Below are 27,648 nucleotides of genomic sequence, written 5' to 3'. Positions count from 1 at the left end.
TTCAGTGTCTGTACAAAGGTAAAAAAAATTCACCTATTTATAGTTTAAGGAACAAAATAGGTAACAGTGTCATTTATTGAGTTATGATAACAGCCCAGGAATAAACTTGAGAGAAGAAAGAAACAAGGAGGTCAGGGTGAGTTGTATTAACTAGGGAAATTAAAACATAAATTCAGAGTGCGTGGTCTAGCACTGAGCTGGAGGGTGTTGTCATACAGATGCTGCTCTAGCTTTAGCGGTCAACTTAACCCAAGCCTAGAGTCACCTGGAAAGAGGGAATTGCCTAGATCAGACTGGCCCATGGCTGTGTCTGTGAGACATTTTCTTACAGCCCACTGTGGGCGGTGCCATCCCTAGGCAGCTGGACTGGGCTTGAGCAAGCCAGTAAGCAATATTCCTTCATGGTTTCTGCTTCAAGGTCTTGCTGTAAGTTCTGGCCTTGGCTTTACTCAGTGGCAGACTCTAAGCACGTAGATGAAATGGACTCTTCCTCCTCAAGTTGCTTTTGGCCAAGATGTTTATCATAGGAACACAGAACGTAAAGTAGAACAGGGGTGTGGAGGCTTGGCAGGAAGATGGAGCTGTACAGAGAGGCTGTATCTGTACAGCCACGAAGGAGCCTGGCCATCTGTCTAAAGAGCAGAGAAAGAGGATAAAGAAAAGTGGCCGGCCCTGTGTCTTCATTCCTGTGAAGAGTGGTCCACAGCATGAAAGTTGCACGGGATCCAATAAGGCCAGGCTTGCACTGTGACCTCTCTACTGGACTGCAAGACGTATCTTGCTTTTCTTGGTGAGAGAAGTTTCAGTGGAGAGATGGAAGTCAGAGGGAATCATTTGACTATCCAGAGGAACAGATGCAAAGGTCATTTTGTCCCCCAAGGGAGCCTCTTATACTGACTTCTGGGCTGTTTACTCCTGAAGATCTTCAATTCTTCCCTCCCTCCCTCCCTCCCTCCCTCCCTCCCTCCCTCCCTCCCTCCCTCCCTCCCTCCCTCCCTCCCTTCTATAGGTGGTGTATTTATGTGTGTATATGAGTTCAGGTGCACACATCTGTGTTGGAGGAATGTGTACTCTACCTTATTTCCTGGATTCCTCTCCCTCTCCCTCTCTCTCTCCCCCTCTCTCCCCCCCTCTCTCCCCCTCTCTCCCCCTCTCTCCCTCCCCCTCCCCCTCCTTCTCCCTCTCCCTTTCCCCGAATCTAGAGTTCAATGTTTCAGCTAGACGGACTAGCCAGAGAGCATGGATTCGCCCTCAGTCCCTGTTTCTCATGGCTGCCTCATCCAGCTTTCTGTGTTGGCCCTGGGATCTCCTGGCTTAGCTTTCAAGTGCTCTAACCCCCCCATCCCCTGTTATGTGTTGTCCTTTGAATATTCGTCTGCCCTTGACTAGGGCACGATGTGTACCTGTCTCTGCCTCCCAGTGTACTGTTAGTTCTTTCGTTCTCAAAATGCTCAGGTTTAACCCTTTCTTATACTGTGTTTGGACCACCACTTCCACCCATTTGCTTTCTTTGTCTGTAGAAATGTCCACTCGTTAGCAGAATCTCTGTCATCTACGGTGTCTGCCTGCCAACAGCTCTAATATCCTTGTTTTAATTTGCATTCAATATTGATGCTAATAATGGACAATTTAAAACTTCTGTCAGCGCATCTTAAATCAATCCCATTCCTATTAGTCAGAAAGGCACTGTTATGCCTTTCCCATGTACCTGTTCTTTTATCACACATGTGTGTGCTTATGTGCATGTGTCTGTACATGTGCACATGTGCAGAGGTCAGAGGACACTTAAAGGCACCATATTCGGGAATGTCACCTCCTTTGAGAAGGCTCTCTCACTGGCCTGGAGCTCATGCATTGGTTAGACTGGATGGTTAGTGAGGCTGTAGGCATCCTCCTCTGTCTCCTGTCTCTGCCTTCTAGCGCTGTGATCACAAGAACACAGTCCTGTGCTGGCATTGCTATGTGGAACCACCAAGTTAAACTCAGGTTCTTGTGCTTTTGAGGAAAGCACTTTATCAACTGAGCTAATATTCCCGAAGCTGTTTTTTTAATTATAATTTGCACATAGATTTATGGCTATGGCAGATTGTCTCATCTCGTAAAAGATACATTGTTTCTAATTGGCCATGAGAGGGAGTCTTACTTCTCCCCATTTTTTTTCTAGTATATCACATTATACCCCTGACTGGAGCTCTTTAGCCCAGGCTGACCCCAAACTCAGAGCAGTCTTCCCACCTCGGCATCCCACTGCTTTGATTAGAGGCATGGGGCATCGTGGCCAGCTTATCTAGCCTTCATTGTCTGACATTTTATTGCAGTTCTTTTATTCAGGAGTTTGAATGTAAGAGTGTATGATACAAGGCTTGGGGCAGCTCAGTCAAGAAATATCTGGGCATGGCAGCATGATCGTAATCCCAATTCTGGGGAGGTGGAGGCAGCAGGATCCCTGGGGCTCACGAGCCAGTCAGTGAGCAGAATCAGTGAGTCCCAGGTTCCAGTGAGATACCCTGCCTCAAAAACAAGGGGGGATGCCTCCTGAAAAACAACGCCCAGGATTGATTACACACACACAACACACAGACACAGAGACACACACAGACACACACACACAGACACAGATACACACACAACAGACACACAGACAGAGACACAGATACACACACACAACAGACACACACACAAACATACACACACACAGACACACACAGACACAGACACATACACACAGACACACACACAGACATATACACACAGACACACAGACACACACACAGACACACACGGACACAGACACACACACAAACACACACAGACACAGACATACACACAGACACACACAACAGACACACACACACACAACAGACACACACACAGACATACACATGCACAGACACACACAGACACAGACACGTACACACATACACACAGACACACACACAGACACAGACACATGCACACACAGACACATACACACACAGACACACACACAGACACACACAGACACATACACACACAGACACACACAGACACATACACACACAGACACACACACACAGACACACACACAGGCACACACAGACACAGACATACACACAGACACACACACAGGCACACACAGACACAGACACATACGCACACAGACACACACACAAACACAGATACATACAGACACATACACAGACACAGACACACAGACACACACACAGACACACACAGACACAAACAGACACAGACACAGACACACACACAGACACACACATGCACACACTCACGTGCGCACCCACACACAGACACACATGCATGAGCACACACGCACACAGACACCATACAAAGAGTGTGCGTGGAGCTGTCATGTGCTTGCTCTATCTCTGTTATTTGAAACAGTTGTCTATTTTAAGAAATCGCTTGTGACAGTAACTGAGGAGGGACTTCCCGGGGCTGACAGTGATGCGGAGTTGTGCTGGGTATCTAGGTGTCTGTGGTGATGGGAGTGATAATGGGTGTGAAGAATGGCTTTCTCCAGTGCCACAGTAGGGTGTGAAAAGTGCATACGTTCCATGGGACAGATGCCATTTGTTATTGGATGTGAGATGGTGGCCCAGATTTAGAGTTCAAAAGAGAAGAGCAGGGCTAGGAGAGACAGTTCACGACCAGCGTTGCTCTGTTCTGTCTCCCTGTGGCTGTCACACTGCATCTTGTCCTTAGTGATCCCCACCACCACTCTCTCTCAGACCAGCTGGGATTTACTGGAAAATTAAAACTTTGTTTAAAAAGTAATTTATCATTTCTCTATGTGTCTGAGTTTCAAGGGCACAAGTACAGAACACTCTGTTCTGAGGACCACACTATTATCCAGCACGTAGGTGGGTCCTCGTCCAGCCTTCAGGGTAAACGAGACCTTCTGTAGGGGCTCAGAAACACGACCTCTGCTTGACACATCCTTCAGTTAGCTTAGCAGCCGCATTGGATAACATTCTTCTGGCATATACATACTAAAAATATTAATTATTATATATATGTATGTATATGTGTGTATATATATATTACATACCGGAAGAGGGAATCAGATTCCATTACAGATTATTGTGAGCTACTGTGTTGTGTAGGTGTTGGGAATTGAACTCAGGACCTCAGGATCTCAGTGTCTTAACCACTGAGCCACCTCTTTAGTCCAGTATATATACTTTTAAGCTAACTTCTTTTAACTACGGCATAGAATGTCCTATAACATTCCCCCCCTCCTTTTTTTTTTTTTTTCCATCGTGAGGTATTTTAAAGGCCATTCCAGTAAAATGATTTTTTCCTTGTAGAATTGTTTTAAGGGTGAAAAAAAATTCCCCTCTGACCCTTACTCCCCACCTCTCTTTTAAAACATCTTTATCATATTTTTGAATGTATATGCATATGCACACGAGTGTGGGTGTCCATGGAAGCCAGAAGAATTCTCAGGAACTAGAAATACAGGTGGTTGCGAGCCGCCTGTTTCGAGGGCGCTGGGAGCTGAACGCAGGTCTTCTGCTAGAGCAGAGTGGGCTTTTAGATGCTGAGTCATCCCTTTTGCCTCTCTACATGGAGTTTTGTTGTCTGTCTACATCTGAGGTTTTTATTGTACATTCTTACTAGACATTCTATGACACCAGCTTCCTTAAACAATTTGTTTTATTTTTTTAAAAACGTGAGTGTATTTTACTTGCACAAAGTAATGTGTCCCATTCTGGCACGTCCACACATGCATATAGTGTGCCTTGATCGTCTACACCCTCTCTTCCTTCCTTATCCCTAATAATCTTGGTGACTTTCACACCCTCCCCCAGATTCCGTATGTGAGAGACAATGGGTAGTGATTGCTACACATAAAGTCTAGCTTATTTCGCTTAACAGGATGCTCTCCCGTTCCATCGTCCCTTCTGGGAATGACCTAAGTCATTTGTTCTTTATGGCTGAGCTAAACTCCGTAGTAGCTAACGTATGCCATGTTTGTCTGTTTCTCCACTGATGGGCATAGGCTGAGCTCACACTTAGCTGTGGTGACAGTTCCTGCCAGGAACATGGGGGTGCAGGTATCATATAACAAGTGGACTCTGTTGTTTTGGGTACATACCCAGGAACGATGCAGCTGAATCATATCATATATTTTCTTAAGTTTATTGTTTTTTAGTTTTGAGGAACTGATGTCCGTGGTGGCTGGACTAATCTACATTTCCACCAGCAATGGAGAAGGGTTCCTTTTACCTTCACCTTCACCAGCAAGTTTTGTTTTCTTGTTTCTTGAAATGGCTATTCTGAGGGGGAGGTGGGACACCTATTGGAGCAAGAGTTGGCATTGGAGAAGAATTTGTATTGTTCTTCCTCCAGCCTTCTGTGAGTTAGGACCACAATAATCTCACAGGGACAAAAGTCCTGGCTTTGTGGCTCTTCATTCCCCGAGCTCCAACTCTTCCCCTACAAAATGAATGGCTGGGGGGAGAGCACTGGTTATCACAATGATTGTGATTGTGGGGAGTGTGGTGAGACCTCCACCTACACCTGAACAAAATGCCGTGGAGTCTGTGGATCTCTGAAGCAGGAGCCTCATGAGATCCAAAGAGCAGGGACGGCTCAAATGGCCTGAGAGAGGAACGAAGTCCTAAAACACAGTACAGCATGCAGAAACTTGAAATGTGCTGAGTGCAAGAAGCTGGTCAGAAAGCACCACACACCCCATAGTTCTTTTTCTATGAGATGTCGGGAGTGGACAAACCTATGTGTCATGGAGAGTGGGTTGCTGGTTGCCTAGGGTTAGAGGAGGTGGAGAAAGGGAGGAAATTCAGGTTAAGGGAAGTGGGTTTGGATTTATAATGATGAAACCATTGTTATATTCACAGTAGTGCCCAACTCTGTGGGTGTTAGCAAAGCTAAGGGATCACACAGTCTAAGTGCATGACGTGTTTGTTCTCTCAAGGAATGATGCTGGTTAACAATGCTATGGGAACAAAGAAATGGGATGAATCCCTATCCTTGTCAAGGGGATAAAAGATGACATCTGCTTCCCATTCAGGACACCCTGTGAGTGGGTGCCATCACCCATTTCCAGAGAATTGAACCTGTCAGCGATTTCATATCTGGGCCAGGGTCTGTAGGCCTCCAGTCAGCACTTCTTACTGAAGCTGCTTACAGGTGATGCCCTTGTTCTTCCTAGAGCTTCAGCATGAGGTCACAAGGCTGAGATGATCGGAGAGGGGTTTTCCAGCAGAAGGAAGGACATGCTAAAGATCAAGGATGTGTGAGAGAAGATGTGATGTACACAATCTGGATAGCCCAAGGGAAGGTCAGTAAAGTGGCTACTCACAAAGGTGTGGGCAGTCAATGGAGAATCAAGCTGGGGTAGCCACAATCCTATGCATCTTCATTCCAGGCTTAAAGGGACAAGGGGAGGGAACCATGATGGTAACACAGAGATGTTTGTCTATGTGGATGGCTGCTGTCCTGGTTAGTTTATATTGCCAACTTGGCACAACCTAGAGTCACCTGGGAAGAAATAGTAGCAATTGAGGGATTACCCAGCTCAGGGCCTCTGGCCCTGTCTGTGGAGAACTGTCTTGACTGTTGATTGGTACGGAAAGGCCAGGATCATGGTGAGCCTGTTGACTTGGGCAGGTGTCTTGGGCTGTATGAGAAAGCTAGTTAACAAAAATCTGTGAGGGAGCCAGTAAACAACCTTCTTCCATGCTTCCTGCCTCTTGATTCTGTCTTGTGTTCCATGCACATCAGTGATGGAGTCTTAGCTGGATTTGTAAGCTGAAATAAACCCTTTCCTCCTCAAGGTTACTTTTGGTCATGGTGTTGATCACAGCAGCAGTGAGCAAACCAGAACGGTTGTCTTCCTTCGATGACCAAACCCATAGCATGATGCTAGCAAGACAAAAGTCCAGACATCAAACTGCTCGGGCTTAGCCTCCTTCTATCCACATGGCCTCTCTGCCATGGAATTCATTCACTCTATCCAATAAGAAGTTGGGGTGTGAGAATGGCGAGATATCTCAGTGGTTCTTGAAGAAGAAGGTTTGATTCCTAGTGCCCACATGGCAGCTCACAACTGTCTGTAATTCCAGTTCTGTCCTCCACGAGTAGCAGGCACGTGATGCACAGACATGCATATAGGCAAAATACCCATATGCATAAAATAAAAATGTTTCAAAAATAGTGGGAGGGAGAGTCCATGGATGTAACTCAGACATAAAAGCCTCAAGAACAAAGAAAGCCATGTCAGGTGGCCTTCCAAGGACAAGTGGAAGGTATCAGTACACAATGTGGAATAGTAATACTGCAGTCATGTTCCAGGGTTGGGAAAGGAGAGATAACAAGACTTAAAGCCATCCCTGGTTTATCGGGGTTCTCATTCTTTCCTCAGCCCCTTGCCCAGAGGTTATGTTTAGCTGTTTAGCACCTGGTAAATTTGCCTGCCCTCCATCCTCCTCCATACTCCCCTTGGCATGGCAGCCTCTCATGTTTCTAACATAGCAGGAACTCCATGCTGACCCTCATTGTCAACTGTAGACAAGCTAGGATTTCCAAGTCAACTCAGGAAGCTCCAGGCTCTTTCCAGGGAATGATTTGCCAGACTGACACAGGAAGTAGACTGAGCTGAGCAGAAGTTGTAAAGGAAGGGAGGGTTGTCAGTGAGCCAAGGACTCTAAGAAGCCAACATGTAGGGCAGCTACTGGTTTGTTAGTTTATAATAAGAAATGATGCTGAGATAAGGACGCTGCCGAAGTCAGATTGGCACCTGCTTTTGGTGTGGGGAAACTTCATGGGAAGACAAACCATTTAATGAGGTGGTTGAGCTTGGGAATATGTTCTTGATTGGAATTTTACTTTCAGGACCTATTGTGTCTCTGCTCACAGCATGCATGTGCCTGAGAGTAAATGAGATTTCTGTGGTGTAGAGGCAGGTGGATCCTTGAATAGTGCTCAAATAGAAGCCCTGGTATCTCCATCTGTTACTGAGCAATCTTTCTTAGAAAAGGTGTATTTTTATCTTCCTCTCTCTTTTCTTCCTTCCTTCCTTTTTTCTCTTTCTTTCTTTCTTTCTTTCTCTCCTTATTTCTTTTTATATCACTATTATGTATGTATGTATCTATCCATCTATCCATCTATATATCTATATATCTATGCATTTATCTTTCCAATCCACCCACTCACCCATCCAACCATCTGTCCATCCATCCATCTATGCATTTATCTTTCCATCTATCTGCCTGTTCATCCACCCACCCACCCACCCACTCATCTATCTATCTATCTATCTATCTATCTATCTATCTATCTATCTATCACCTATTTTCAACATATATGTATCATCTATTCATATATGCATGCATTTATCTGTCATATATCAATATTTACATGCATGTAAATATCAGTCTACCATTTTTGTATGCAAGTACTTATCTGCTATTAGTTGATCTATTATTTATGTATGTACAAATGTATGTATGTATGTGTACATATGTATGTATATGTATATATGTATGTATGTGTCTGTCCACTCATCTTATAGTATTCTACCCAGATTCAAGTTATATCCTATTATTGGAACCTAAACCCATCTTGGGTCTTTAACTGAAGCTTCCAGGTCCTTGTATTCCAATTCTTATGTTTCGATAACAGTTATTGTGAGGAAATTTAGCTCCTCCAGACACTTCTTATTTGGCTAACCGAGGGACCAGACCATACAGACTGTAGATGAGGAGGAAGCATAAATGGAGCACGTGATTTGCTGTCCATAGTGTGAGGAGGATACTACCTCTGAGCTCCTACAACCTGCTGTTGAGGTGTATACTGGCTGATTTTGTGTCAACTTAAGTCACTAGAGAGGAAGGAGCCTCAGTTGAGGAAATGCCTCCATGAGATCCAGCTCATTTCTTCAATTAGTAATCAATGGGGATGGCCCAGCTCATAGTAGATGGTGCCATCCATATGATGATGTTCTTGGGGTCTATAAGAAACCAGGCTGAGCAAGTCAGGGGGGAATCAAGCCAGTAAGCAGATCTTCTCCATGGTCTCTCCATCAGCTCCCACCTCCAGGTTCAGTTCCTGTCCTGACTTCTCCCAATGATGGACTGTGATCTAGAAGTGTAAGCTGCTGAATAAACCCTCTCCTCCCCAACTTGCATTTTGGCCATGGTGTTTTCATCACAGCGATAGAAACCCCAACTGAGACAAGGTGGTAGGCAACCTTTTCGTTCTGAAGTACCACATCAGTGAACAGCAGCACTCAGTCAGCCATACGACCGTGTGGATCAACAGCTGACCCCCTGCTGCACGCTGTTGCTGAATTGTGATGCTCTGCCAGAAATATATTAAATTAATATCTACTTACAGTTTCAACTTACGAGATGTTCGCTGGGATATAACTCTAATATACACTGATGAGCAGTAGTGTGATTCATGAAGCTTTCTTCAGCTTACCCTGGTTGGGCACTTTTGAGCTATGTGTATCTAGATGTCCATGTCTCTCATTAGATTCTGGAACATTTCAGCTGTTATTTTTAAAGTGACATCACAGGATGAGAATGCTCACTCTTTACATGGTGTCCCAGGGTTACGAACACTCTTTCCTTGTTCTTTTTTGGCCACCTGCCTTCCCATGACTTGTCTTTGAATTCTTCTACATAGGCAAGGCCCGCTGACACCCTCTATTCCATTTACTTAATTCTGTACATTGTATCCTTTGGGCCCCAAATACACGCTCCCTTTTTTTGATAATTTCTATCCTCATATTGAATTTTGTTTTTTGCTTAATTCATGGGTTGCTTCTCTTTTTCTTTTGGCTTTTCAAGACAGGGTTTCTCGGTATCAACAGCCTTGACTGTCCTGGAACTCTCTCTGTAGACCAGGCTGGCTTCAAACCTACAGAGACCCGCCTGCCGCTGCCTCCCGAGTATTGGGATTACATGTGTGTGCCACCATGCCTGTGGCTCATGGGTTGCTTTTCTGATATTGTTTGCTGTCTGTTTCTGTGTGGCTCTCTGGGTTTCTTGAAAACTGTTGTTCTGGGTTAATTCCTGGGAATCCATAGATCTTGTTTTGGGGATTGGCTACAGGGGCATTGTTGTGTGGAGCTTGGAGGACAAGTTGTGGGAGCTCGTTTCTTTCCATTAGGTCCGGGGGAATGGAACTCAGGTCTTTAGGGTTGGTGGCAGTGTCTTTGCCTGCTGAATCATCTTGTCAACTCTTTTTTTAAAAAAGATTTATTTATTATATAATAAGTACACTGTGGCTGTCTTCAGACACACCAGAAGAGGGCATCAAATCTCATTACAGACGGTTGTGAGCCACCATGTGGTTGCTAGGATTTGAACTCAGGACCATCTAGAAGAGTTAGTCAGTGCTCTTAACCACTAAGCCATCTCTCTAGCCCTCTTGTCAACTCTTCACTGGAACTCTTGAACCTGGAGAGCATTATATTAAGAAATAATAAATTCTAAGAATTCTAGGAACCATAAGTACTGTACCATCTCACTTGCTTGTCAGATCTAAAAGAGTCAGACTCCGAACACTCGACATAGAAGTTTGCTTTCCAGGGTTCGAGAGTGGAAGGTGTGGGTAGCAGAAGTTAAAACGCCTCGTGTTCTAAGTGATTGCCTCTTCCAGTCTCATTGGCGACTACGACACCACTGTGGCCATAAATCTTTGCCTGCCTAATAAAATGCTTAAGTAAAGACTTGGAAGAGCACAAGAGAGGAAACAGGAGAGGGAGGGATGATGGTGCTTGTAAACAGTGGAGCTTAGCACTTGGTTTTAGCCTGGGCTCTCTCTGGAGGGTGAACGGTTCAGAGTTCTCCATGGCTACAGAGGCAAAGGCTCTTGCAGCACCATGGGCCACCTAGATGCCCACTGAGAAGATGGTTTGGCAGCCTGTTCATTCCTCCGTACAGCACGTACTTTTCCACCCAGCCCACCCATCGTTTCCTGCCACATCTACTTGTGTTCCTCTTTGACTTGTCATCTCCCCTGACACTCTTAAGCCCCATAAGGACAAGGTCCATGGTTGGCTTTGTTTCTTGCTGTACCTTTGGTACTCAGCTTCTAATTAGCCATCAATCAGTGCTAGCAGAAGGAAAGATCAAATCAACCAGAGGTGAGCTCCTGACCATCAACTAGCACACACCAACTGGGTTCTATTCTATTAAACAACGAGAGGCTGGGCACAGGAGGAAAGGACATCATGTACTTATTTACCTGGGTGAATTTGACCCTGAAGCACATCAACCAAATGTTAAGACTTCTTTACAGCGATGCCTTGCAATTTCCTACGAAATTGCTCATAAATAACTACCCAGTCGAGGCTGATGGGAAATAAAGTTGAAGAGTCGTTGTGTTTTAAAAACATTTCCACAGTGCAGTTTTTCTTAACAAAGAGGCAGGAAACTCAGCGTCTATAATTCCCTAAAATAGGCATCCCCCCCCATTAAAGTGAGGACACATTCTTAAGTGTCTCTCTGTTTAGCCAGTCTCTTCCGGAAAGTTCTTGCTGTATTGGGGTTGGAGTGAGTAATTTCTGTGACGTGTGCAGGGGTAACACCAGAAGAGAAGGACTAGAGAGAGGGTTTCCCCGGTAGAGTGCCTATTATTCATCCAGAGAACCTAAATTCTATTACCAACACACATGTAAGGTTCACAACAGCCTCTTCCTCCAGCTCCAGGGGAAACCATCACCCTCCCCTGGCCTTTCATGGTGACTGTGCTCGTGTGTACATACTGTCCCGGAACTCCACCAATTAACACGAAGACACTGATGGGCTCTGGAGCACATGGGAAGAGAAAAAAGCAAGTTTCTTTAAGGATATGGCTCCTGGCAGTCAACCGCAGTTCAGTGGATAATCCTACATTGCTCGGAGTATATGAAAAATGCAAATTGGACTTGGTGGGTTATTAAAAAAAAAGAGGACACAAATTTTGAGTGTAGGGATGTGGGGTAAGTCTAGGAGGAGTTAGTGGGAGGAGTTGATAAAAATACATTTATGAAGTACTCAAATGATTGATCAAAGTATTTAAGAAATAAAACAAACCTTTTAAAAATAAGACCATAAATGGAAAAAAAAAACCCCAAATTTAATTCTGTTTAATCTCAAGCAAATCTTCATAACTGCAGAATAGGCAAAATTTTTGCAAGAATTGTATAGGCAGCCTTTCACAGGGGCCTTGATGGTCTAAAGGCTCACCGTGGCAATGTTTCAAGGCATTCAAGTTGCTCTTTGAGGGTTTGAATAAGGAGACAGATAGCAAAGCAGACGCCCAGGCAGGCAGCCTCTGCCTCCAGAGCTTTCTCCTAACATAAATAACCCGACAGCAGTATCCTGAGTTCTACTGGTTAGATTTCAAAACAGGAAGAGCTTCAAAGTAGATGACCTATTTTGTAAAGGGTGGGAAATAAAAGTATGTCTCCTGGCTGAGGGGAATGACTGAGTCATGGTCCTACTGACCCTTCCCCTTGTTCTGAAAGGTCTCATGGTGACTGGGCTGTCATTTTCTTTCTTTTTTAGTTTATCTTTGAGTTTGTGTGTGTGTGTGTGTGTGTGTGTGTGTGTGTGTGTGTGTGTGGTGTGTGGTGTGTGTGTGGTGTGTGTGTGTGTGTGTGTGTATGTGTGCAGATATGCACACTTCACAGTGTGTGGAGGTCAGAGGTCAGAGGTCAGAGGTCAGAGGACACCTCCAGGCTTCATCCTTGCCTCCAGTCATCCTGTGTGACAGGATCTCTTTTATTGTTATTACCGTTCTTCTTCCCACTGTTCACCCCAGGCCAGCTGGCCCACAAGCTTCCAGGGATTCTCCTGACTCTGTCCATTCTACCTCAGGAGTGCTGCCAAGATTACAGGCTCACCCTGTAAGACTGGGCTTTTCTTTACATGGGTTTTAGAGATTCAAACTCAGATCCTCCCACTTGCACGGTGAGCATTTTTATCTGCTGAGCCATCTCCGGGGTCCACATTTTTACAACAGTTTTACAGACTTCAAGAGCCAAGTGCAGAGCTAAGGTTAGGGTTTACTGAGATGGTGACCTGAGTTCTTCACTCTGACGTCATCAGACTGAATTATGCTCAGGTAGAAAGAGTGAATTTTCTGTCGCTGATAACACGGCACAGAGTAAGTGTTTTAGAAAGGTTTGCAGGAGTTTGTTTCTAGGGCTACAAGACCTAGCAGCCTCATTTGCTGATGGTCTTCCTGGCTGAATTGAGAGGTGGCACAGAGGATTGCATAGCAAGAGTAAATATGGAGAAACACAGTCACACATGCATGGACACACCACACAGACAACACACACAGACAAGCATACACTACACACACACACACACACACACACACACACACACACACACACACCATCAAACAAAGGAAATATGATCGCCTCTGAGATCTCCTCCAATGGAGTGTCCCAGTTGGATTCCCATCACACACTCACTGTTGCTGTTAACCCTTTCATACAGGTGACAGTTTATCTCACAAGATGTGGGTCTATCCCACTTCCTGCTCGCCTCCAGACTTTGTCTTGTTCTAGGCATACCATCTCTCCTGGTACCTAAGCATAAGTCTGAGCACATTCTTCATGGTCAAGAGCTTGGCCTCTAGACTTCCCTGAACCTTGATTCTAAGTCATTGCTAGCAAAACAACGCCATACAGGTGCCATACTTGTATGAGCACACTCCCACAGTCTATAAAATGAGAGCGATATAATGCCTACCTCCTGGGAGTGGGTTGCACAGTGTAGGCTGCCTCATGAAAGAATTTAGGAAGGATTGATGAATGTTCGCTTTGTGAGCATGGTGTCGTTTGGTCAGGCATGGAGGTTCCTACTGTCAAATCTTTTTGAAGGAAATACAGTCTTAAGAGTGGCTAAGTCCGGGGCTAGAGAGATGGCTCAGTGGCTAAGAACATTGATTCTCTTCCAGAGGTCCTGAGTTCAATTCCCAGCAACCACGTGGTGACTCACAACCATCTGTAATGGGATCTGATGCCCTCTTCTGGTGTGTCTGAAGACAGCTACAGTGTACGCATATAACTATAATGAATCTTTACTCTCCTGAGTCGATAAGGGAACGCGGTGCCTGAAGGTCACACAGAATTGAGAGGTGCAGCCATCCAAGGGTGCAAGGAGATTCAAGAGCTGCTGAGGGAAGGTGTCTGGCGAGAGTGAGGAGCAGAGAAGGGCAGTGGTTTGAGAGGGAGTAGGCACAATATGGAGGAGGGAGCACAGCTGTAGAGCATGAGGTCAGAGACGTGAGGTGGGTGGAGCTTGAAGGCCGTGGGTGGAGCTTGAAGGCCGTGGAGGTCCTGCTGTCTGGGATTTTTATCTCACTATTTAAAATCATGGATCCCTGTGGTGGTTTGAAATGTGTCCCCTTAAAATTCGCGTCCATCCTGAACCTCAGGGCGTGGCTTTCTCTGGGATTAGAGTCTTTGCAGGTCTAATTAAGGTAAGGATGGTGTTGAGATCGTACTAGATTAGGGTAGTCCTTAAATCCCACATCAGTGTCTTTGTTAAAGACAGACAAAGGCCCATAGAAACACAGGGAGGGAGGTCACGTCAGGATGGAGGCAGGTTGGAATGTCACCCAACCAGGAGCTGGAAGAGGCAAGAATGATTCTCTTCTAGAGCTCCGGAGAGCATACGGCCTTGCTGGTACCTTGGTTTCATGTTTCACATCTCTGGGGGAAATACATCTCTGTTGTTCAAAGGCGACACCTTTATGGCGACCTGTCATGGCCGCTGAAGGGAAACGGCGCGTATAACTTTAGCCAGTTCGCCACCATTTGTGGATCCTTTCACTGTACTAAGGCATATGTGCGTACAATAATTTTGCTTTTAATTTAAAGGAGGACATGGAATTTTTCCAAGGGTCCCAAGGTTAAGAATTCTTTCGGTAGATAATTGGGCGCGTTTAAGCAGTCCTAATCATTTAGCTGACCCACTTGTGCCCACATTTCGGAACAGTGATTATGGAAGGAACGTAGAGATGAACAGGAATCGAGAGGGTTTCCACATACTGAGAAAAGAGTTAGCGTGTAATCACCTCCTTTTTATACCTTTGTAAAATGCTGCGTTATTTTCTCCTGGAAACATTTACATGAAAATTAATAAGGTTGCTTATCAGGAGTCCCAGACAGGAGTCTTAATAAGACAGAAAGGAATATTGATTTCGGTTCCTACAGTATATTCTCAAATGATGGTGTTGCCAGAAACAAGGAAGGCATCCAAGAGCTGGCATCATCGTGTTGTGATCCACTGCGGTCAGCCAGAGACGGGAGAGGAGGATGGGGAAGCTGGGTGTGTTGCTTCTTGGTTCCGAGGTCAGGACGCTGCTGGACATTCAGGATGCAGTGCAGTAGGCACTGTGGGCTCCTCCGTTCGTATTTCATGACGGAGCTGCTAGGTGTGGATCAACAGTGTGAAACCAGGCAGGGAGAACCACGCTGGTTCCAGAACTGTGAGAAGAGCATGAATGCTGTTGCTGCTGAGTGGTTTTCCTTTGGGTATTATGCGTTGGAGATTCAGATGGCTGCTCTTCATTGTAAACTTGATGTCATCTAGGATCACCTGGGAGAGACGCCTTTGAGCCTACCTGCGAGGAAGTTTCCAAAGAGATTGAACTACCCAGGGAAAATACACCGTGAGTGGGGGAGGTAGCATTTCACGGGCTGCAGTACCAGAGAAAGAAAAAGAGTAAAAAGAATGAACGAGCTGAACACCAGCCTTCAACCTCTCTCTGCTTTCTGATACCTTATACCCCTGTTGCCATGTTTCTCCACCGTGATACTTTGTCCCCTGGAACTGTGAGTCAAAATAAGGCCTTCTTTTGAGTTGCTTCTGTCAGATATTTGGCCACAACAAATGACAACAGTAACCCCCAGTGCCCTGTCAGTAATATCTATGGGTAAAGCCTCTGGCCATGTGGTTCTGATATATTCAGGGGATAAGCTTATCCATGTGTTTTCTTATAGAGGTGAGTGCCTTGTGGCGTGCTTGCTTCGTCTCTCTATGTCACACTTTGTGCTACCTTGGGATTCTGCACAGGGTCCCCACACAGCAAGAAAGAGCTTGCCAGATGTGAACCCCTAGCTGCGCATCATCACCCAGCCTCTCGGACCACGAACCTAGTAGTCCTTCATTGATTACACACTTCTAGGCCCGTGGTGTCCAGTTATAACAGCAGCAAAACTGAATAAGACAGGTCCTTGGCTACTGTCAACAGCCTCTCGGAATGTTGTTTTTCCTCCTGGTTCTTTAGGGATGGAAAGTCTGCTTTCATCATTTGGGGGAGACTGTCCCTTGGACACATCTCTGTAGGGTGGAAAGTAGCTTTTTTTTCCATTCTGGTGCATATTGTGTGAAGATCTCTGTTCTTTCTCTATCGGTAAATCTTGGAAAGATCTGGAGCAGTGACTTCACATCCACTTGGACGAGTAACATATCCTGGGCTTAGGTTTCCTATTAGAGCAGAAAAGGGATGGCTAGGCTCAAATGGGGCAGTATCTTCACGGCAGGCACTGTACACAGCTCAGTCTGTAGCCTTCCCCACTCACACTTCATTTTAGCCAACAGCATCCCAATTCAGTCCTAGATGATAGAACCTCGGTGTAGGCCAGGGAACGATAGCGTAGGTGTGGGTGAGAGGGAAGTGAAGGGAGTGATTTACTAAATGGGACCTCTCCATTTTGCCTTGAACACTGACTGTGATGCCTGGACCCCAGCAACCGTCTTGTGACTTCAAGGACCCTGACAGTCTGATTGATGGTTAGACAGAGACAGAGTGCGCTCTCTAACAGTATCCTGGGGAAGAGAACTCACTAGCTTATTCACTGTAGATGATAAGTAGAATCCAGCTAGTTCCTATAGACCAGCAGTTCTCAACTTTTTTTTGGGGGGGTCACATATCAGATATTTTGCATATCAGACATTTGCATTATTATTCATAACAGAAGCAGAATGACACTTATGAAGTAGCAATGAAATACTTTTATGGCTGGGTGTATTAGCCAGGGTTCTCTAGAGTCACAGGACGGATGCAATGTCTCTATATAGTAAGGGAAATTACCGAAATGACTTACAGTCTGCAGTCCAATTAACCCAACAATGGGCAGCTATGTTGCTTAGTCCCATGAGGCTAGTTGTTTCCCCTGCTCTTCTGTAGAAGCTGGAATCCTGAAGAAGTGGGTTCCAACAGATGTGCTGGCAAGTAAGTGCCATCGGGCGAAGAAGAGTGAGCCGTGGGCTGGAGAGATGGCTCAGCTGTTAAAGGCAAGGCTCACAACCAAAAATGTAAGAGTGAGCCTTCCTTCTCCATTGTCCTTATCTCCAGCAGATGGTGTGGCCCAGATTAAAGGTGTGACCACCAAGCCCAGTCTTGAGCTGCTCTTTACTTGGAACTTGCTCTGTTCCTGGTTGGCTTTGAACTCAGAGATCTGCTTGCCTCTGTCTCCTGGGATTAAAGGCATGTGCCACCTTACCTGGGCCATGAGCTTTCCATGACCGCTGTGCTTCAAGATCTGGATCGCAGATGTCCCCTCCATCTCTGGCCATAGTTCATTCCAGATACAGTCAAGTTGGCCACTGGGGATAGCCATCAGATTGGGGGTCACCACAACACGAGGGACTGTATTAAAGGGTCATGGCATTAGGACGGATGAGAACCACTGTCTGTAGCATAGACAGACTCCTTCACCATGGATTCTAACTGTGAAACAGAATGCTGTCATCTGGGTACTCACCAGTGAGACTCAGTCCGCGCTGAAGCCTTTCCCGACGTCTCTTGTCTTCCGCTTCGGTTTAAATCTGTCTTTTCTGGTGTCATTTCCCCAAATACATGCATCACAAACACTTTTATTATGCAGTTTATTTTATTCCGTGACACTGTCTTTGACCAGACATTACACATCAGCCCCAAACTTCCCTTTCTCCAACCCAGCCCGGAATTAGGGGGTGGGAATTAGGGGGTGGGGTGGGGTGCAGAAGTAACTAAGGGAAACCGTAGTGGCAATGGTGCAGAAAATGAGCTGTAAAGATCTCGGTCAGCTGGCAGCACGTGGACCTAGAAGAAGATGGACTTCAAGCAGAGTATGTGCTATCTTAGCACTTAGGGATTTTTACTTTGGTCGCATTAAAAAAAAAATCCAACCTTGGCGGAACAGTTTCCCTACAGTGAATTTAGACTGAAATACGGTTGGCAGTTTGATCAAGGCAAGCGCCTGAGAACAGCCCAGAAGGGCACCAGAAGCGGTGTAAAAATCAGATACAAACACCAGAGAAGCTGGAAGTCACTTGCTGTGACTGCAGGCACCTGTACACACGGAACCCCGGACGGCATCCATACACCAGCTCCTGGCATTCAGGACCAGTAGGCCACAAGTAGGGAGGACTGATGTATGTGTGGTTCTTGTGTAGTCTGCCTGGAAAAAGTTATTTTTTAAGAAAGCGTTTGCATGCAGACTCTAAGCTCTTTGCATCTGGGCTGTTTCCCTTTGATATTTGAATGGGCACATTCTATTCTTGTCTACACACTACATTCATTCAGGAGGTATCGTTGGAATTTTTTATTTAATTCTTATTACTATGAGTAAGTAGCTCTCATCACTACCAATTCCTGCTGAGCAAAAACCAGTTGCAGACACGAGGTAAAGTTCTGTCAAGTTGGCTGACCCTCACTTGTACGAAGCCATGAAATGTTAGAACTCCATTCACGTAATCTTTGAGCCCCTAGGACTTTTGTGAGTTTATGTCACACGTAGAAGAACTCCGCTGGGGTCCAGGATGAAGCTCCATGATGGAGTACTTGCTTAACGTGCTCAAGGCCCTGGGCTTGGTCCCCGGTTCTGCAAAGAAGAAGAGGTAGGAGGGAGGCCAGGTACGGGTGTCCAGGGTGGAGTCTGCGTGGGGCTCCAGGATTGGCGTTCTTCAGTGGCAGGAGACGCATAGACCCTCCTTCAGCCCTCCTCCTTCGTGAATTTGAGAAGGGATTTGGAGGAATGGGAGGAGTTGGAGGGGCGGAAAATATAAACGAAGTACTCATGTATGTCCAGTTGCCCTCTCTTCTGCATTGACTTTGGAGATCGATTTTTGAGGACCGGAAAGAAGTTGCCTGCACAGCCCTCCGAACACCTTCGCCCTGTTTCCGCTTTTATTTTTTTCCCACCTTTACTTTCTGTGCTATTTTGACTCGATCTCATTTTTTAAAAGCTTCAATTTTTTTAGTCCCCCTATTGTGTCACATTTTGTTTATATGTTTTCTATCGTTAAACGCATCCCCCTTTGGTTCGGACCTTCCTTCTTCCCCTTCCTTTCTGTGACGTTACCTCCCCAACCCCCTTCTTTTCATTTTCTTTTACTTACCCTGGCCTCTTCCCTTCCAGTTTTTCCTCCTTTGCCGCCTGCCTTTATCCCGTTTACCTACTATTCTCCATTTACTCTGAGTGGTTTTGAACTTCACAGTACACTTTACAGCATTTATTTTCTAGTTTATGGTCTGTGGTCACTTCTGACCTTTGGTTATATTGAGATTTTGATGAAAAATAGAAATGTTGGAAATGCAAAAAAAAAAAAAACCCAAAAACCAAAAATCAAATAAGAAGCACAATGGAAAACACCAGTAATAGACTTGCTTAAAATGGGATGGGATAGAACGGAATCTAACCGAATCTAAGGGGTGGAAGGCAAGGTCGAGGAGTAGCTATACCCAATTGTCAAGAAAGAAAACCGAAAGAAAGTTGAGCGGGACTACAGTGTTCAAGAGACCAAACCTAAGAATCCAGAGAGTATAAGGAACTGAGACAAAAACTACCTGAATCTAAGAATCTGTTTGATGAAACAATAGGAGAAAAATTTCAAATCAAGAGAAAGAAACCAACATCCAAGTACAAAGGGCACCTTGAGCACCAGGTAGCCTGATCAGAGGAGAACCTTTCCAGGACACATCCCAGGCAAGACTCTAAAAGGACAGATCCAAGAAGAAATATGAAAAGCATCATAGAAAGGGCTAGAGACATGGCTCAGGGGTTAAGAACACTTGCTTCTCTTTCAGAGGTCCTGAGTTCAGTTCCCAGAACTCATATGACTGCTTACAGGTATTTATAACCCCAGTTCTAGGGGATCTGATGCCCTTTCTGGTCTCCAAAGCCTCCTGTGTGCACACTGTTTGCATGTATACACACAGGCAAAACGATGAAACACATAAAATAAAAATAACTCCATTTTCAAAGGCATCAGAGAAAAATGTCAACTCAGTTACAGAGGTAAACGCATAGGAGTGCATCTGCCCTCTCATTAGAAACCTTAGCTTGCATGAAAGGATGAACTAATATATTTCAGGTCTTGAATGTAAATGACTGCCAGTCGATGTTGCCATATCCAACATAGTTATCTTTTAAAATTTAGAGAGATGAAAGAAATTCTTCGTCATCAAGCCAACACTTTGGAAGATAGTTAAAGGAATTCTAACCAGAGGATGATGAAAGACAGTCTCAACCAGGAGAGCTTAGGAAAGAACACAGTTCATGAGACAAGCAGATGAGCAAAGGAAAAGTAAGAAAGAATTCACCAATCTTCACACAGTAAAACCAGAAAACCCCTATATTAATAAGGGAGAATAAAAAGAATAAACAGCAATTAAAAACCTTCCTCTAAAACCCATTACCACCACCAAGTACAAAGTTACAAAGATTAGCAAACTTTCCCAGCAAAATCCTAAAAGTAAACAATCTTCATTTCCAAAATTAAAGACACAAGTGTACTAGTTAGAGTTAAAAAAAAATCCAAGTATTTGTTGTCTGTAAGAAAAACACCTCACTGACAAGGGCATTCGTAAATCGAGATGACAGGATAGTAGCTGGCCAATTCACTATGCAAATAGAAGTCAAGTATTACTTGGCAGAGCTAATATGATAACTGACAAAGTGACTTCAAACAAAAATTAGAAGCTGCGGTGGTGTGAATAGGTAGGGCACCCATAGGCTCAGCCTTTGAGTGCTTGGCCTGTGGGGAGTGGCATTATTAGAAGGCGTGGTCTTGTTGGAGTTGGTGAGGCCTTGTTGGAGGAAGTGTGTCACTGTGGGGGTGGGCTTTGAGGTCTCCTATGCTCAAGCTCTATCCAGTGTGGAATCCAGCCTTCTCTTCGCTGTCTGCAATCAAGATATAGAACTCTCAGCTCCCCTAGCACCAAGTCTGCCTGAATACTGCCATGCTTCGTGCTGCCGTGCTCCCACCATTACAGTAATGGATTAAACCTCTGGAACTGTAAGCCAGCCTTAATGAAACATTTCCTTTTTAAGAGGTGCCATGGTTGTGATGTCTCTTGACAGCAATAAAACCCTAAGACAGAAGTGATAGTGTGCTTCTACATATGATCGGGTCATTCCTGGAACCAGGAACAATTCTGGGTACATGCATGCACTGAACACCAAGGCTCCCAACTTCAGGAAGCTAATTGGGGGTTGGGAGAGAAGGATAGAGAGGTTCTGAGATGATAATATCAAGTGGCTTTAATACCTCACTCTTGTCAAAGATAGGTCATTCCAACTGAAAGATCAATAAAGTTCAATTCAGAATTAATCTCCACTGATCAAATGTGCTTGACATAAATCTGCAGAGTTCTATATTATTTTGTTCAATAGGTACAGACTACACATCTTCTCAACAGCCTATGGAACCCTTTGCTAAAATAAGTCCCATTTGGGGAATGCAGTGCATCTTAACAAAAGCAAAAGAAGCGGAATAACTTCTTGTGTCTTATAAGCTCACGGTGGAATAAAACCCCACATAGAATAAGAACTACAGAAAAGGTAGCAAGTGTTTGGATTTTGGATGGGGCACTCTTGGGTGATCTTCTGTCATTAAATAAACCAAGAAGGAATGTTGAAATCATGCAGATGCAAGCGATAGTAATCACATAACTTCTTCTGAATCTTTAAAGGGAAGTTGACACCGATGTTCTCCCAGCTCTTCCATAAACCAAGAAGGGAAGGATCACAACTCGTTCTATGAAACCAGTGTTCCCCTGATAGCAAAACCTGGTAAGAACACGCCAAAAGCAAACTAAACATCGTTTTCCTTGGATGAACGTCCAACAAAACTCCCAGTAAAATACTTGCAAACCAGATACAAAAGCACACCATGATCATACACCATGGTCAAGTTGGACTTACGGCAGGGATAGCTTAACATCCCCTTATAGAAAACCCCTTTTTCTTATGCAAGGATAGTTTAACATATAAAAATGAATAAATGCAATACAGCAGAGATTGACTCCAGGACAGAAATTACACTGCAAAGTTGAACATCACTTCATGATAAAAGCCCAGAAGAAGCTAGGAACAATCACTTCATAATAAAAGCTGAGAGGAAGCTAGGAACAGAAGGAACATAACGTAAGGGCTGTATATTTAAATATGGCGCAGGCCTAGGAATGGTAGTGTTGGTCATGGTCCTAGCACACAGAAGTCAGAGGCAATGATGCTGCAAGTTCAAAGCCAACCTGAGTTACTCAACAAACCAAACCAACTCCCTACAACAAAGACAAGCATCACACACACACACACACACACACACACACACACTCACACACACACACACACACACACACACACACACACTCTCTCTCACACACAGAGAATTTGGAGAACTGATTCATCCCCATTCATGAACATAGTACACCATGCCATTTGTCCAGGAATATTTGATTTTTTTTGTTTAGTTTTTCAAATTCTGAAACAGTGGTTTGAAATCTCTTGTTTCAGAGACAAGTGTTTGGATAGTTTTATGTTAATTATTTCTTACTTATTTTTATTTCATTTTAGTTTTATTTTTTTTTTTCCAGACAGGATTTTGTCTGTAGCCCTGGCTGTCCTGAAATTTTCTCTGTATAGCAGGCTACCCTTGAACTTAGAGCTCTGCCTACCTGTGTCTCCCAAATTAAATTAATTAATTAATTAGAGACAGAGTCTCCCACTGAACAAGGATGACAACACTAACTGGCTAGGGATCTTCAGCTCCATGCTCCCCCCCCACCCCACCCCATGCAATATGATTACAGATATGTACTCAGTGGGGTTACAGGTGTGTACACAGTGGTAGCTTACAGGTGTGCATGCAGTGGGGTTACAGTTGTGCACACAGTGGTAGCTTACAGGCATGCATGCAGTGGGGTTACAGGTGTGTACACAGTGGTAGCTTACAGGTGTGCATGCAGTGGGGTTACAAGTGTGTACACAGTGGTAGCTTACAGGTGTGCACTCAGTGGGGTTACAGGTGTGCACTCAGTGGGGTTACAGAGGTGCACACAGTGGGGTTACAGGTGTGCACCTTTATGCCCTTTTCATGTGGGTTCTGGGGTTACAAACTCAGGTTCTGTATGTGTGCGCAGCAATCACCTTTTCCCCTGGGGCCTCTTCTCAGCCCATACCAGTTTGTAAATGTTATCATTTGTAGTGATTTTTGTGAAACTAATTTTGAGAATCTCTTTTTTCCACCTTCTGGAGAGAAGTAGCAAAGATGTGCTTTTAAAAAGTCACTTGGAATCTCGTCTGGCCCCAGAAAACATTCTGAGTAACTTAAAGAACAAGATGAGTCACTTTTTGTCGCCCCCTTGTTTTTCTGGATTTTCTAGCTCTCCTTGGGTCAATTCTAGCTATTTTAAACTTCCAGCATCGTTCAAAATATTTCATAAGCTGTAAAATTCAAAACAACCATGACGTTTCAGTTAATAAATTTTTAATCTAAGGAAACCTGGAGCAAAGATGTCAACTCAGCCTGCCGCCAATAGGTGGCGATAGCTATCACCTTATGTTACTTGGGTTTTCTAAACTCAACTTCTTCCTTTCCTTCCTTGTATTGAAAATAGCCCCCCCACCCCCCTGCACAAAATACAATTACGTTTTTTCCCCCTCCCTCTACTACTTCCAACTCCTCCCCACTTCCTCTTCCACCCCCTTGGTGCCTCTCATTAGAAAACAAATAGGCTTCTATGGGATAATAAGAAAAGTAAACGAAAGGTAAAACAAAAACAAACTCGTAGGAATCGGACAAAAAAGAAACAAACATACGAACGGAGGGAAAAGAACCTAAGAGAAGGCACAGGAAACAGAGACCCGAGCATCAGAGCTAAAGCTCTTGCCCAGCTCCTGCAAGACACTGGATGTGGCTCAGATGTGGTTTATCAGTGTTTCAGATAAACCGAGTTAATGACTGTAGGAATCAATGGGTAAGATCCAGATCTCTTCAGGGTGAAACCTTTTATCTTTCCTAATGTTAGCCTTTCATCATGTTCCTCCCTCTCTATAGGTTTCCTTTCTCTTTACCTCCCTCCCCTTCCCCCACCCTCTTCCCTCCCTTCCCCCTCCCCCTCCCTTTCCCTCCATCTCTCCCCCACTTTCCCCCTTTCCTATCTTCCCTAACCTTGAACATGTTGTGACTTTTCCAAGAGTCAGAGCTCGAATTTCTTTTCTTGACTGATATTTCCATCTTAATTCTTTAAAGTTTTCACGTTCCTTCGCAGCTTTCCGATACAGGTGAAGTGGTCCCTTCGAGACAAGGGCTGCGGCCATTTAATCCTGTAAACTTGCCACCGCTGAGCACCTTGACTGAACTCCATCACTGGTTTTGATACCAGGAGCTTTCATCATGATTCATCTCCAGCTGATCTGTCCTCCCCACTTTCACATCTCCTTCTGCGTGATTGTGCTTTGTTTCCCAGTGCATGAAGGGATGCGCGCCCTTCAGTGTCTGACTCTCGAGAGCGGTGAAGTTCTTACAGCACAGAATGTTCCCTGTTGGGCCATTTCTGAAGTGCTTCCTCTTTCGTGTGGTACTTTTATTAATTTTTGAGAGTTCCATACGGTGCGTTTTGATTATAGCCACTCCCAGTTCTCCCCCAAAGCCCTTCAGGACTTGCTCCCACGTCCCTACTCCCACCCAATTTCATGTCTCTGCCCAGCCACTCTCTCTCTCTCTCTCTCTCTCTCTCTCTCTCTCTCTCTCTCTCTCTCTCTCTCTCTCTCTCTCTCTCTCTTAAAATAACCTATTGAGTCTAATTCGTGCTGCTCTTATGCTCCTGGGTAGGCTGCCATCCACTGGAACGTGGTTAATCTACTAGGAGCTACACCCTTAAAGAAAACAGAAGCCATAATCCATCATGTTCTTCAGCTGGGGGAGGGCTCATGAGCCCCCATCCCATGCTAGACTATTGTCTAGCTTGATCTGGTGCACGTCTGTGTAGGTAACCACAGTCACTGGGTTCATGAGTGTAGTGGCCCCATTATGCCCAGAAGACACATCTTTCTGGTCCTCTCCAACCTCTGGCCCTCATATGATCTTTCTGCTTCCTATTCTTTGGTGTTCTGTGAATGTGCGTGTGCGCATGCGTGTGGTATGTGTGTGTATGTTCTGTGTGTGTGGTGTGTGTTTTGTTCGTTTGCGTAGGGATGTGTGCGAGTATGTGTGTATGTTCCTGAGTATGAGTGTGTGAGTGTGTGTATGTGGTGTGAGTTTGTGGGTTTGTGAGTGTATGTGTTTGTATGTGTGGTGTGTGTTTTGTTCATTTGTGTAGGTGTGCGTGAGTATGTGTGTGTGTTCGTGAGTATGAGTGTGTGAGTGATTGTGTGTATGTGGTACGAGTGTGTGTGTGGTGTGTTTTGTTTGTATTTGTAAGGGTGTGGTGTGTGTGTGTGTGTGTGTGTGTGAGAGAGAGAGAGAGAGAGAGAGAGAGAGAGAGAGAGAGAGAGGAGAGAGATTGGTCCCATTTATGGCCGAGTACTTCTCGGTCTCTTATTTTCTACATTTGAGCATTTCTCAGTTTCTGTATTAACTGCCATCAACTGTACAAAGACGTTTCTCCGATCAGGTCTGAGAGCCGAATTAATCTACAAGTAGAGGGATGTGAATTTAGAGCACAGCTTGGCAGTCTGTCCACTGAGCAGGTTACTAATAGTAGGTTATAGGGATGGAGAGATGACTCAGTGGTTAAGAACACTTGTTCTCAGAGGCTCTACATCCAGTTTTCAGCACCAACATGGTTGTGCACAGATATCCACAACTCTAGTCCCGGAGAGCCCTCTTTCAAACTCTGAGGGCACCAAGCCTACACCTGGCAAGCAGACATATATGCCCGCAATTCTCTCTTACACATAAAAATAACAAAAATTAAAAAGTTGTAGACCAGTGAAATGGGTTTCATTTTCAAGATACCCCTCTTTCTGTTTCTTCAGCCTCTTGATATAGCCTTGGTTGTCCTGGAACTCAGAGAGATCCTTCACCTGCTTCTGCCTCCTGAATGCTGGGCTTGAAGGAATGAACCATCACACCCACCTAACAAGATCTTTTTACTGACACACGAGGGTCCATCCCTGTCTCTCTGGTCAGAGGCTTGCCTAGTAACTTCTAGCTGATTATCATTTTTTTTCCTTTCTGCAGATACATTAGATTTGGTTCAAAAACAAATCCTGTGGGATTCTCTGAAGCTGAAGAGTGAGGAAAACTTGGCAGTTTGGGATTATTTCGATAAATGAGATTGTGGAGGAATGTGCCTAGCCTTCGAAGATCTCAAGGAGAACAAGGAAGAGCCTTGGAGAACTATGACAATCAAAAGCCCTGGGGATCCGACAGAGGCTTAGCTTAAAAAGTACAAGTTGCTTTTCTTCAAACAAGAAGGGGATGTCTTTTATGATCCCAAATTCTATCAGAACGAGGTTGCCGGAAATGAATATTTTGCCTTTTAACTTCATTAAGCGCGCAATAAACCAGACTTCCTTTGCTAATTTTTTGTTTCATTCATTGAGATGAAGTTGTACTCTGACATGAAGGCTGGTCTTAAGAGGATTTTGCTTGGGATTCTTCATCCTTGGGGAAAGGCTCTTAGTAATTTATACCATTGCATTTATCTATGTGTTCTGTACTCATAAGTTTCCCCCCAATGATCAGGGAAAATTGTGCAGTCTAGTCATCCATTTCAAAACCAAAATTTAAAAGATTTCATGGCTCATATCCTATATATATCATATATATTATATAATTCTAATTGATCTCCCCCAAACAATTATGGTTTGTTTATATTTCTCCAAATTATAGCAGTTATGGAAGTTGTCTGGATTTTTAGCATTGCTGTGTGTTCGAATGTATGTTTTATCTTATATAATGTGGATAACTTTTGTCTGTCTGTGTGTTCCATATATTCCTGTATGGCCCATGTATATGACTGGGGCCATGCTTGGGCCATGACATGTGTGCAGAGGTTGGAGGACAACCTTGGGTGTCAGTCCCCACTTTCTTCCTTGCTTGAAACAGTGTCTCCTGCTGGTGGCTGCTGCATTTGCCAGGCTGTCTGGCCCAAGAGCTTCCAGGAATTTCCGTCTTTATCTCCTATCTGTCCTCAGGAGCACAGGGATCACAGGGATCACAGGCCTATGCTTCTGCGCTCTCGTGGCTTTATGTAGTTCTGGGAATCCCAGTCGGGGTCCTCACACCCTACAGCAGGCACTTTACTTATTGAGCCATCTCCCAGCCCGAGCATTTGAAAATGTATTTAAACGGAACATGGTGATGGGCAGAACAATTCGCAAAAGTTTCAATAGTAGTTAGAAATAAAATATTCAAATGATTTACCCCTCTAACCTATGAGATTAATAAG

At 44.6% G+C, this 27,648-nt stretch overlaps 1 long non-coding RNA gene across 4 annotated transcripts in view; it reads left to right on the top strand.

The window, feature by feature from the left end:
• LOC147999479 (uncharacterized) overlaps positions 1–27,169 on the top strand; it is a 60,662-nt gene extending 33,493 nt beyond the window's left edge. For 2 of the 4 annotated variants that reach the window (XR_015643640.1, XR_015643637.1), the window contains one exon: positions 26,436–26,777. This is a non-coding gene — a long non-coding RNA (uncharacterized LOC147999479). Of the gene's footprint in view, positions 1–6,178; positions 6,308–21,942; positions 22,043–26,435 lie in introns of all 4 variants that reach the window. The other 2 variants (XR_015643636.1, XR_015643638.1) reach the window with 2 other exon arrangements.
• Positions 27,170–27,648: the final 479 nt, after the last annotated feature.

Source organism: Rattus norvegicus, chromosome 19 (genome assembly GCF_021556685.1).
Source record: "Rattus norvegicus strain SHRSP/BbbUtx chromosome 19, alternate assembly SHRSP_T2T, whole genome shotgun sequence".
Lineage (NCBI taxonomy): Eukaryota > Metazoa > Chordata > Mammalia > Rodentia > Muridae > Rattus > Rattus norvegicus.
This window is presented reverse-complemented; position numbering and strand designations above follow the sequence as displayed.